Here is a 10,931-nt window from a genome sequence, read left to right as displayed (position 1 = left end):
ATAAAAGCCCCATTAAAACTGCCTTCTCTAATCAACCTGTGAAGACAAACAGTTGCTGATGCTTCCTTTAGTCTATAAATATCATCCTTAGTTTCTTCATCTTTCAAAGACTGACCCAGACATTTCAAATTATTCCACAATGGGATAAGGCAAAGCATCCACAGCATATCATGTTAACACCATGAAGTTGCCACTGTTGAATACCACTGACATTACACTGCTGGTCATACAAATATTAATTACTGAATAAGAAAATGCATGGATTTTATAATATATGGTTACTATTTGCTTTAAATAAGTGTTTTAGTATTGAGTGTTTCAGAAAAGGAAAACATGTAATGCTAATCCAACACAATGAGGAGTATTTTAGGATATGGGATTAACATTTTACCTAGAAAAAAAGCCTTATTTCAGGACTTTTCACAGTAATTTCTGTTCCCAGGATCCATACCATGATTCTGGTTTTGTCTCTCAGGCTGCAGTGTGCTTTTAAACATCCTGTGAATTGAGAGAAAAGTTTTTACTGAATATTCTTTCAAATAGATGAAAACAATTCATGTTAGAAGACAACTTTAAATCCATGCATAATTACCCACAGTACTCCCAAGGGGTTCAGGTCCCTAACACTAACAAAAAAATTACATCTGTTTACTAATATTGATTAAGTGCACACATTGATTTTTGGGTTGATTAACTGGCTGGCAAACTGTTGGGTTAGACAATGAAGTCACACAGTGTGGAGAAAAACACTGCAGCTATTTTTCTACAACAACTGCTTCCATGTGAGCAGCTACAACTGCTTCAGTTCCATCCGTAAGTTTATTAGGATTTAGAATAATTACCTTGTAATATCTTGACACAATTCACCCACTGTGCAAACAATCTTGGCATGCTTGCAGCTAAAACATCTTTTCTCAGGTTGAGTTCTGTGTCACCACCTGTTTTGCAGCTAAACCAAGGAAAATGGTTATTTATATAAAAAGCCTCCTTGACGTTTCACTATGAATAAGAGGAAGATTGTGTTACACTTTTTTTTTTCTCTTTGCATTCAAACTCCTTAAAGTATCATGTTTTGAAGAGCTTTTAACCTTCAGTTGGGATTTTTCAATTCTCCCAAAATATTCTATGTACTGTGTGCATCATTGCATCCCCTGGACACACAGGGCACGCTCCTGAGCAGTGATCAGAGCTGAAAGCACTGCAGAAGCTCCCTGTAAAGCTGCCTGATCACTGCACCATCTCCTGAGAATGTCATCAAGATCCCCTGAGAGCTGTAGGAACAGGATCTGTAGCTCCTGCAAAGGGCTGAGGCTTCTCTAGGCAACAACCAAGTGACCAGAGGAAGAAATCCCACAAGGTGCTGCAAGGTCAACAGCACCAGATGAAAGAGAGGAGGAGTGAATATAACCCCCAATTAAATCTTCTACAATGCCACCTAATGCACACGATTTGAGCAGCACTTTATGGTTAGGAATCCCTCCAGGAGTTAATTTTTCCACTGCCAGGTGACTGCAAAGCCCAGCACTGAGAGGAGATGTCCCAGCAGCACAGCTCCCTCCTGCAGGAATATCCCCAAATACAACATTGTGGGGAGTAAAAGTGATTGCTTGTAACAGAAGTAATTTCATCTGCAGCGTTTAAAAATTGCACACAAAGAGAAAAATCCAAAGTCTGCCACCATCTTCCTTCTAGAGTAAATATGAAACTGGAAGAATTAAGGGTGGGGATACAGAAATTCACTTTATCTGGGATTTAAGGCTGGCAGTGCACCCAGGGAAGGATCTGGCTGTAGTAGTTGTGACACAGAGAAATAGTTGTGTTGTGACACAGAGAAAAATGAGCTGTGGCACAAGCACAGGGCTCCCAGAGCCGCAGCTCCATGAAGTGAGCACACTTATGGTCCTTTTCACCTCCAAACCACCCTCTAAAGCAGCAGCTCTGCTGAGGAACAGGCACATTCAGCTGCTGTTTATAATGCAATGCACAGGGATTTCACAACCAGCAAGAAGTCATTATTATGTAGCAATACAATTAATTCACAAATGCTTCCTGTCTTTCTCTGGAATCACTGCACATACGTTCTATTTTCAACCTTTATGAAAAGTTGCTCACTCCACATGCCACTCAAGGGGAACCTATGCAATCAGCATTTCACCAGGACTAATTTCCTTCTTCTTTTTGGAACAATGTCAGATAACAATTAGGCATCTCTTTCTCTGAGATAGGAGCTGCTTCCCAAAGGTTATCCCCAAATGGTTTTCCTTGGCAGAAGTGACATGAAACAGCTAACCATTAAAACCTAAATTATTTTACCTGTATTCTTCCTTGCCCACAGCACTGAACTACTTATCCAGTATAAAACCATGGTGCAGCTTAGAATATTTTTCCTACTTTTCACTGTCAGCCTCTCAAAGACAGAAGCATGATTTAATAACACCCTAAAAGCATGGTCTTTGTACTTTCATAAATAGTGAAAAGATGCTTGCTACCCTTGGGGGTGCCAAGAGATTTCAAATGTGTGGTGCTTCTTTCACTTCATTTCACTTCTTTAATTTCATTTTATAGCATTACCTGTTTTCACAGTGTCTCTAAAAGATGTTTAAGTGCCAGCCTAGCAGAGGATTACCTGTTCTCTCTGTTGGTTATTTCTCCTCCTCGCTGCTGCTACTGGCAGCTCAAGAAGGGACAGCCTGGCACAGCACAGCTGCTCCTGACAGCCCTGCTGGACCCATCTGACACAGAAATTAAAACAGTGTAATGCAGAAAGTCTTGTGCCTCTTCCTATCCCTAAACAAAGGACATGATCATTTCCAAAAAACCCTTTTCCAAATCTGCCTGGCTGCTGGATGAACAATCACTCCTGGGAAACTTCTGGATGCTCACAGGTAGTGCAAAAGCATTAGAGAGGGTTGCAGAGTTCTGTGTGAAGCCCATAATTAAGTAAGCTAATGATCTGAGATGATGATCCATGGCAGAACTGGTTGGAGTTTATTTTGAACTGGCTTTAGAATTCGCAAAGAAATGTTTGGTGTTAGTGGCTAAAAGGCCCTGGTAAGTAATTTGTGCTTGCTGATAGATGGTAAATGGCCCTCAGAAACATATAAGAAGTCCCTGAAATGCTACAGATTATTACAGCCAGCATTTCTTCCAGCTCTTCCAACCAACAGCAAAAACCAGAGAATCATTCTAAGCTTGAAAGGGACCTTTGGGCTTTATCTGATCAAATCCCTTACTTTAAAGCAAACAGAAGTTTGTCAGTCAGGACCCTGGAGCAGCATTTTCATTCCAACCACACCCCTTGCAGGACTGGAAACAGTGATGTGCTCATGTCTCAACTGTGGGTTTAAAGCTGTAAGATTTTCAAACCCTAAAAAGAAAAAAACAAACAAAAAAAATGTTTTATTTTTGGCTTAGCTTTAAATTTTTGTTGAAACCTATTCTAGGTGGAAACATTGTCCTAGGTGGAAAAATAGTTATAATCCTGAGGCAGAATATAACAATGTTTTCTCTAACATCTCCCTTTCCCACCCAGATGCTTCTAAGCAGGCTTTACTTCCATTAGAATATTCATGGGGTATAAATAATAAAAAAAGCATGAAAGCTGCTGGAGTGTAGGTAGAAAATTTACTCTCCTTGCTAGTTCTTCATTTTCACCTAACTTCCTTACAACTGGTACAATAACTTGAAGCAAAATCTGTCCTTGGAGAGAAACCTCAAAGCAGTTACCAATGTACTCCATCTTTTAAATCCACACACTGCCATGGGACATTAATGTAACAGTCCCACCTCTGACAAGGTACACTACTGCCTATTAACTGCAGGAGCTGGGGAAGCTAAAGAAATGCTTTTCAGAATTAAGCAAAGGAAGTTTTTCTTGTGCTTAAGCAGATGGGATGCACAGAAAATTTTAAAACAACCTTATGTCCAGTCTCTCTCAGGACAGTTCTCTCCCCACCAAACACAGACTATTTTCCAAAACATTGTTCTCATTTAACCTTTCATTAACTGAGTGGTTTTCCACGGGCTCCTGAATTTCCTTTGAGCCTCTATAGATATTGTGAATGTAGTGGACAAAATCTTGAGTTAAAAAACCCAAAACCACAACAGCAAGAAATTAATATTTATGTTCTAAAAGCTATGGCTCATTATCAGACCGTGTTTCCCCCCAAACTATTGAGGTTTATATTAGTAACTAATCAGTAGACATATTGCCTTATAAAGCATTACTACTCCATCTGCATTCTTGAAAAAGTACAACTCAAGGTGCATTCACTAACACTTTGTGAATCATTTAAGTATGGACCCTTTCAGATGCATTGTAGGTTTGATATTTATAGAAACAGGAATTAAAACAACACAGCTTTGTTTGGAGTTTAATAGCTATGCCTCCTTTACTTGCCACAGAATTTTCAAAGCAGTTACAAAACACTTCAATGAAGATTTTAAAGACTTGGAATATTTCAAAATTCCTCTTTGTAAACTTATTTTGCTTCATGAAACTTTGATCAGTGTACCCTCTTCCAAAGCCTGGCTTTCAGAAGTAGTTGGTAGCAATTTAGTGAGACTATTTATGTTGTGGAAATTCTTTCTGGGAGATTTTGGAAGCTGACTGTACATCTAATTCACAAAACTTCTTTTTCAAGACTGTTGGTGAATGTTTTGGCCATGTTTGACTCTTCCCTGGCAGATCCAGCACAGCAGGATGTGCTATTTAGTAAGTTAGTCATCTTGAACATCTTTGCCTTCCAGAGCACAGAACATTAAGCTAAACTAAGCTTGCACTGAAAAAGACACCAGGGTTTCACCCAAAGAGTTTTGTAAGATGCAGCCAACACTTTACATTATTTGTCCTTTCCTCAGCTCATGTTTTGACACTGTATTGCTACAACAGAATCAGTCACCCACACCTATTTTTAAGCTATCCAGGTTCGGAACCAAATTACTCTTTCATTTTTTTCACGCTTTCAAACATAGCAACAAGCAAGTGTATTATTAATTCATTCTAATAAAACAAATCTGCTTTCAAAGCAGTGACCCAAATTAATCTGGTAAATGGAAGAGAATGGTAAAAAAAAAAAAAAAGAAATGAGAAACCAAAACCACAAGAAAGATTTGCAATGTGTTTGTCATTTCTTCCAAACGCTTTGGGTCAGCAGGAGGCCTTGTCTGACCCAGCTCAGCTGATTGAAGTCCCCAAGCACTGAGTTTCACAGACTGAAGGGCACACTTAGCACCATTCTGACAGCTCCCCAGTGCCCCAAAAAGCTCAGGGTAATATTCAGCTGGAAAGAACCATCAGCTATCCTGCTCCATGCCACCCAAGAAAGAAAGGCAACAAACCCCAACTATCCTTGTTTGTTCTTTTGGGTTGTTTTTAAGTTTTAGAGCTAAAATATCTCAGTTTGTAGAGAGACAGAGTCCCAAACCCAACACTTATCGTGGTTTGGGTTGGCAAGTCCAGCATCCCTTCAAAGAGCAGGGATGGCTTCAACCAGGCCAAGCTGCTCAGAGCCCCATATCCTTGTTCCTGTGTTTCACCCCCCTCATTGTACAAAATTCCTTCTTTACACCTAATCTGAACTGGTCTCTTTCAGTTTGAAACCATCACCCTTGTCCCATCACAACAGGCAATCCCAAAATATCTGTGCTCCCCTTTCAGCCCCTCCTTAGGTGTCCCCAGAGCCTTCTCTTCTCCAGGCTGAAGAACTCAAATTCTCTCAGCCTTGGCACAGGCACTGACTTCTGCCCTCCCCTGGCTCAATCCCCCTCCCCAGCCCCAAACTGGATCCTGCACTCCAAATCTTGCCAGCCCTGAGCAGAGGGGAAGGGTGGGAGGGTGCCAGCTTCACTCTGATTAACACAGCCCAGGTCACAGCTGAACAGCAGGAAGAAACTGGAACATACATTAGGATCCTACATTTGCACTACATTACAAACACACATCGTTGCTAAGCCTTCAAAAACACATTATTTGAAATAAAGATACAGTTTGTAATTAATATGAGCAGTTCCATTAACAAAAACACATAGAAGGCAATGAAAAAAATCTGACATATAAAAGACTGAGCAGCTTTTTCCTCTTGGGCATAGTCTTTAATAACAGAATCAGTCAATCATTCTTTGAAATTCTGCTATCAGGGCAAACAGAACATGTCTCCAGGAAATTTAGGATGATGGTGTCTGGAAAACAAACAAGAAAAGTGCATTTCCAAAGCATTCATATCTCCATCCAGCATTTAACAGATGCCTTTACAAGCCTTGAGCTGCAAGGACTGGAACAAGATGCTCTGTGCATTATTCCCTCACCTCCCGTGTTGAAATCCCTGCCTGTGTTAGTACAGGTGACACAGATTTCATGTTCTGACACTGCATCCAAGAGGCTGAAATACAATGGGAGTTTCTGCAATGTTTGTACCTCAGAGGAAGTTCTGCTGCCCTAAGACAGAAGCAGTGTAGAATTTAGTGTTTGCTGACCATTAAAACATTCCACCCACTACAACAAATTTATATTTTAGTGACATGTGGGCCCAGTCTCCTCACCAGTTTCAGTACCAAAAGTGGGCTGTGTACAAGAAAATAAGAATTACTAAATTATTCCTAGTCACTTTATAAAATTTTGATGTTTTTTGATGGTTCAGCAGGGCATCATTGGACTTTAAAGACACTGAAGATTCCTGCGCACATCAGCCTCAAAGACAAATATTTGCTAGATCTTCCTTGGACATCTAAGAGAAAATAGTGAGGGATAAGAAGAGAAACTTTCAATGTAGAATAGAGGAAAAAAACCCAGCAGGTTGGTTTTTTTTCCTGATAAGACTCCATTACATACTTCTAATTATATTTACTCAGAAATAATGCAGGTATTTAGAGTTATAATAAAATTACAAAGGCAGTACATTGCAAAAAACATTTCCATAGCTACTGCAGTGTCCTTTCCAAGATGAATTATTAACATTTTTGAAGTCAGGGATGTGGAATCATGAATTCACCACCAGCAAGACAGAGATGGTGCACACATTTTCAAGGAACAGTATTAAAATGGTGACAAAAAAAAGCAACAGCATCTCTTGTTTGCTGTTGTGAAGGGCTTTGCCTCATCCTATCAAGGAGGAGTAGCACATGATTTTATTTCCTTCAAATGCAGGTAGCTCAAATTTGTAATGAGGAATACTGCCACGAGTTATTTACAAGTGGGTTGCACAGAACTTCCCCTGCCAAAATTATTCAGCAGATATGTGAATAATTTTGAGGAGCATCTGGCTCAAAGTTACCAGGTTTTTGCACACGGATGTCACTTCATGCAAATCACCCTGTAAACGCGTCAGAACGTTTCAGAATAAGGCAGAGCAGTGGACAGACTGTTCCAGCTCAACCAGCTGTGGCAGATGGCAGGATGCAGGATGTCTGGAGCCTGCCAGATCCATGCCTTCACCTGGAGAGCCCAGCCCTGGGAGGAGTGGCACAACACCATTCTTTCCTTCCCCCCCACCAGCCTTTTCTCTTTATGCCTTCTACATCCAAATCCAGACAGGGTTAAACAGATTAAGGTGTGACAAAAGGATGTTTAGAGCCAGCCAGACAGGTAAATGCCTCAGCACAGAGTTATAATATATATTTTCATCATTCTCCACCAGAGACCAAGAGCATCTTTGAGGGGAAAAAAAATAAATTATGAAAACCAAGGTGGGTTTTCTTGTCTAGGATACTTGCTTGTGGAAATCTGCTGTTTGGAAGCCTCTTGAACCTCAGCCTGGGTTTTTTTTTCATCCACAACTCTATCAAATTTACTTTCTGAACTCCTAGTTCTGTTCCCTATTGCATCCTGCAAAAGTAAATCTCAGAGCTTAATTAACTATTTTAGAGGAAAACCAAAACAAAATATCCTCAAGGGCACAGAATTTTTTGTTGTGACAGTATTGCCCAGGAATTTCATACCAAAGCCCCAGGAAAAGCAGCATTGCCACACACACACACAAAAAAAGTATTATAAATTAACACAGGACATCTCAAATTGGAAGGATCATCAGGTCCAACTCCCTGCTGCTTTCAGGACTACACAAAACTAAAAGTAAGAGTAGTCCAGACACTGAATTCTGACCAGTCTGGTTATGTTCCACATTTACACTGCACATCTGTACAGAACTACTTCAGCACAGTTTTGTGCAGAGCACAAAAAACTCCAAATATTGACTCCAGAGACAGAAACTTTGTAATTAGGGCCAAAACACATGCCCTTTTTCAATTTTAATTGTATTTTTTCCCACGTGCACTCAAATGATGGATATTTCTAAAATTTATACCACGAGTATCCAGCTCAGCTCTGATGTATTAAAAAGCCCTGTCACACTCAGAACCTTTTAGGGACCCTTGCAATGCTTCTCATTCCATGGTTCAGTATATTGCAGTACATATTAAAAATTATAGAATTAAGAGTGAAATAAAGAAACAAAAAAATTCAGTTACCTCCCAGTAGAGATTTTCAGTTTGCATCCCACACAGCTGGTGCCAACTGCTCAAGAGGGACTTGGGCTAAATGAAACTTTTCCAAGGATTTGTGCACTTTGATGTTAACATAGCTATCATATTCTAATTCTTCATTCCTTCTTTTGAATGTCTGGGAGCAGCCACTTTCAGAAATTGCCTTAAAGAAAGGGGAAAAAAAATACAAAAAGAAAAAAAGAGACTAATTTCATTGCAATGTAGAGCAGCACTTCAATCTGATGACTTTCAACTTTTAGATATTTTTCCTGACTGTTCAGGAAATGCTTTAATATTTGATTACTTCTCCTATTTATGTCTGCCTAATGGTGGTTTATGTGCAATATAACAGCTCTACTGGAGGTCTTCTGTCATGTTCCAGGAATGCAACTGCTCAGATTTGGTCTAAGTAAAATCCAAATAACATTCTCCAAATGACATTTCTCATCTAATGATTCCTGACCAGTCATGACAAATTATAAAAAGTCACAAACAAACTTACTCTAGGAGATTGGTGTTAAATAGCAGAAATAACTGCACTTGTTGCCACATTTATTTTCACGTGGCAAGGCAAAAGAAGAAGCTGGATGCTGTGTTAATGCACTGGCTGTTTCCCAACATCCTCTTGAACATCTGTTGTGTCTTTCCCCTATAAAAATGAAAGTAGGATCAGCATTTCCATTGCCTCTTGCACAGTAACTTAATCCAGCACTTTTATTACCCAAAAAATTAATTCTAGCAAACAGCCCCCATAGCCTAATGCAGCCAACATTCTTTCTTCTCTTTTTAAACCAATGAGAAAGATAAATGTAATGTTTCTAAGAAATAGAATATTTTCTAAGTTTCTGTAAGACTTACAGAATCAATAGGTCAATAGCATATGCAACAGTTAGTAAATTATCTTCTGGCATTTCAGTAGCAACAACAAATAAATTACAAAAGTGAAAGAAATTACTAAATGAGTTGTTTCGTTTGGAAAACCACCCCAATGGAGTCCTGGTTTCCCCAGTAACAAAATACCATTTGTACAAAGATATTGTTTTAAAAAAACTGAGTTTTTTGGAACTAGCTGGTTGGTTTAGAATTTAACAGACTGTGCAACATCAAGGGATAAAACTGAATAAGAGGGGATGACTGAAATAATATAAATATATTTCTTTCAGACAATATTAAAACTTCATACCTATCCCTTAGGGCCATATTAAAAATGCACATATGCTCAGGAGAGCTTTAATCTACGAATAGTTTATCAAAGTCACCAGGTTTTAACAGAGTAAAAACCTTCCCACAGAACAAGTCCCAGTCTGCCTTTCCTACACACTTATATCTCTTAGACATGAGAAGTCCTGCACCAAATTTTACATTCTAATTAATTTCAGTTGTATTCACCTCGAGCACTTTGGAAAGTGAGCTCACTTGCAGTCTCCTGGAAAAGGTTTTTAGAGATATGCAAAGTCTCTCAAAACCTAAGTGTTAGGCTAATCCAATAAAACACCCAAAGCATCCCAACTAAACAAAAAAAAAAAAAAGAGTTTCATGCTGAAAATTCCACCTTGCTGATAAACAGCTTCATGTAAACTTAACTTGTGTCAATAATTCACAGCATTATGCAAGAAACAGTTTAAAAGTTCCAGGGTTTTTATAAACTCCAAAGAAAACTATGCATTAGTATTAGAACAGAATGTTTGCTTTTACTTTTCAGCCTCTTTTCCCAGTTCCCTCTGGGTGGGAAAAAAATATTTCAAGCCAGGCTGGAGTTAGTAACTAATAGAACTGTGCACACCAAAGAAAAACAGATTCATTAAAATCCATCTAGCTGTAGAGATCCTCCAGAAAGCAAAGATCTGTCACGAGCCAGAAAGTGCTGACTTCAAAATAAAAGCAGAGCTGCATTACACAAACTTTATCTTCAGCAGAAATTCAAACTATCATTTTAATACTTTTAAATTCTATTATTAAGGCTGCTTTCTTTGTGCTGTTGAATACTCTCACCAGAACCATGGACACAAACTGGAAATTTTGCTGAAAAACTTAGAGGTATAAAGCTGGAAGTTTTTTCTGGAAGTGGAGGAACATCACACCACCTAGAGCCAGTAAAGGCTTTATTACCCCATCTCAGCTCCCAGTGCACAATTCCCAACAGGCCAAAATCCAGACAGTATTAGTCAGAAAAATTAAATTAGTCTTTACCAAACCACTTTGATATAAGTTATTCCAGGGCTCATTAGATAAATCCTAAACCATTAAAATGCTTTAGTACTGGCAGGGAAGGAGTGAGACAATCCACAATTGATTTCCATGCGAGCTAAATTAAATTACATGGAGTTATATGTCTAGTTCAAAAAGGGCAACAGCAAGTCAATCCTGTGTGTTTTGTAAAGAAAAAAACTCTCTAATCTCCACTTCCTACAACACTTTTCCAGTTTCCACAGAGAAAATTCCAACTGATTTGG

The 10,931-nt window shown here is 39.0% G+C and overlaps 1 long non-coding RNA gene across 1 annotated transcript; it reads right to left on the bottom strand.

The window, feature by feature from the left end:
* Nucleotides 1–2,653: 2,653 nt before the first annotated feature.
* LOC116998339 lies at nt 2,654–9,119 on the bottom strand. The gene is made up of 4 exons (XR_004418353.1): nt 8,981–9,119; nt 8,464–8,641; nt 3,234–3,367; nt 2,654–2,732 (listed from the first exon to the last, which is right to left on the bottom strand). It is a non-coding gene; the product is annotated as an uncharacterized LOC116998339 (long non-coding RNA).
* Nucleotides 9,120–10,931: the final 1,812 nt, after the last annotated feature.

Source organism: Catharus ustulatus, chromosome 6 (genome assembly GCF_009819885.2).
Source record: "Catharus ustulatus isolate bCatUst1 chromosome 6, bCatUst1.pri.v2, whole genome shotgun sequence".
Lineage (NCBI taxonomy): Eukaryota > Metazoa > Chordata > Aves > Passeriformes > Turdidae > Catharus > Catharus ustulatus.
This window is presented reverse-complemented; position numbering and strand designations above follow the sequence as displayed.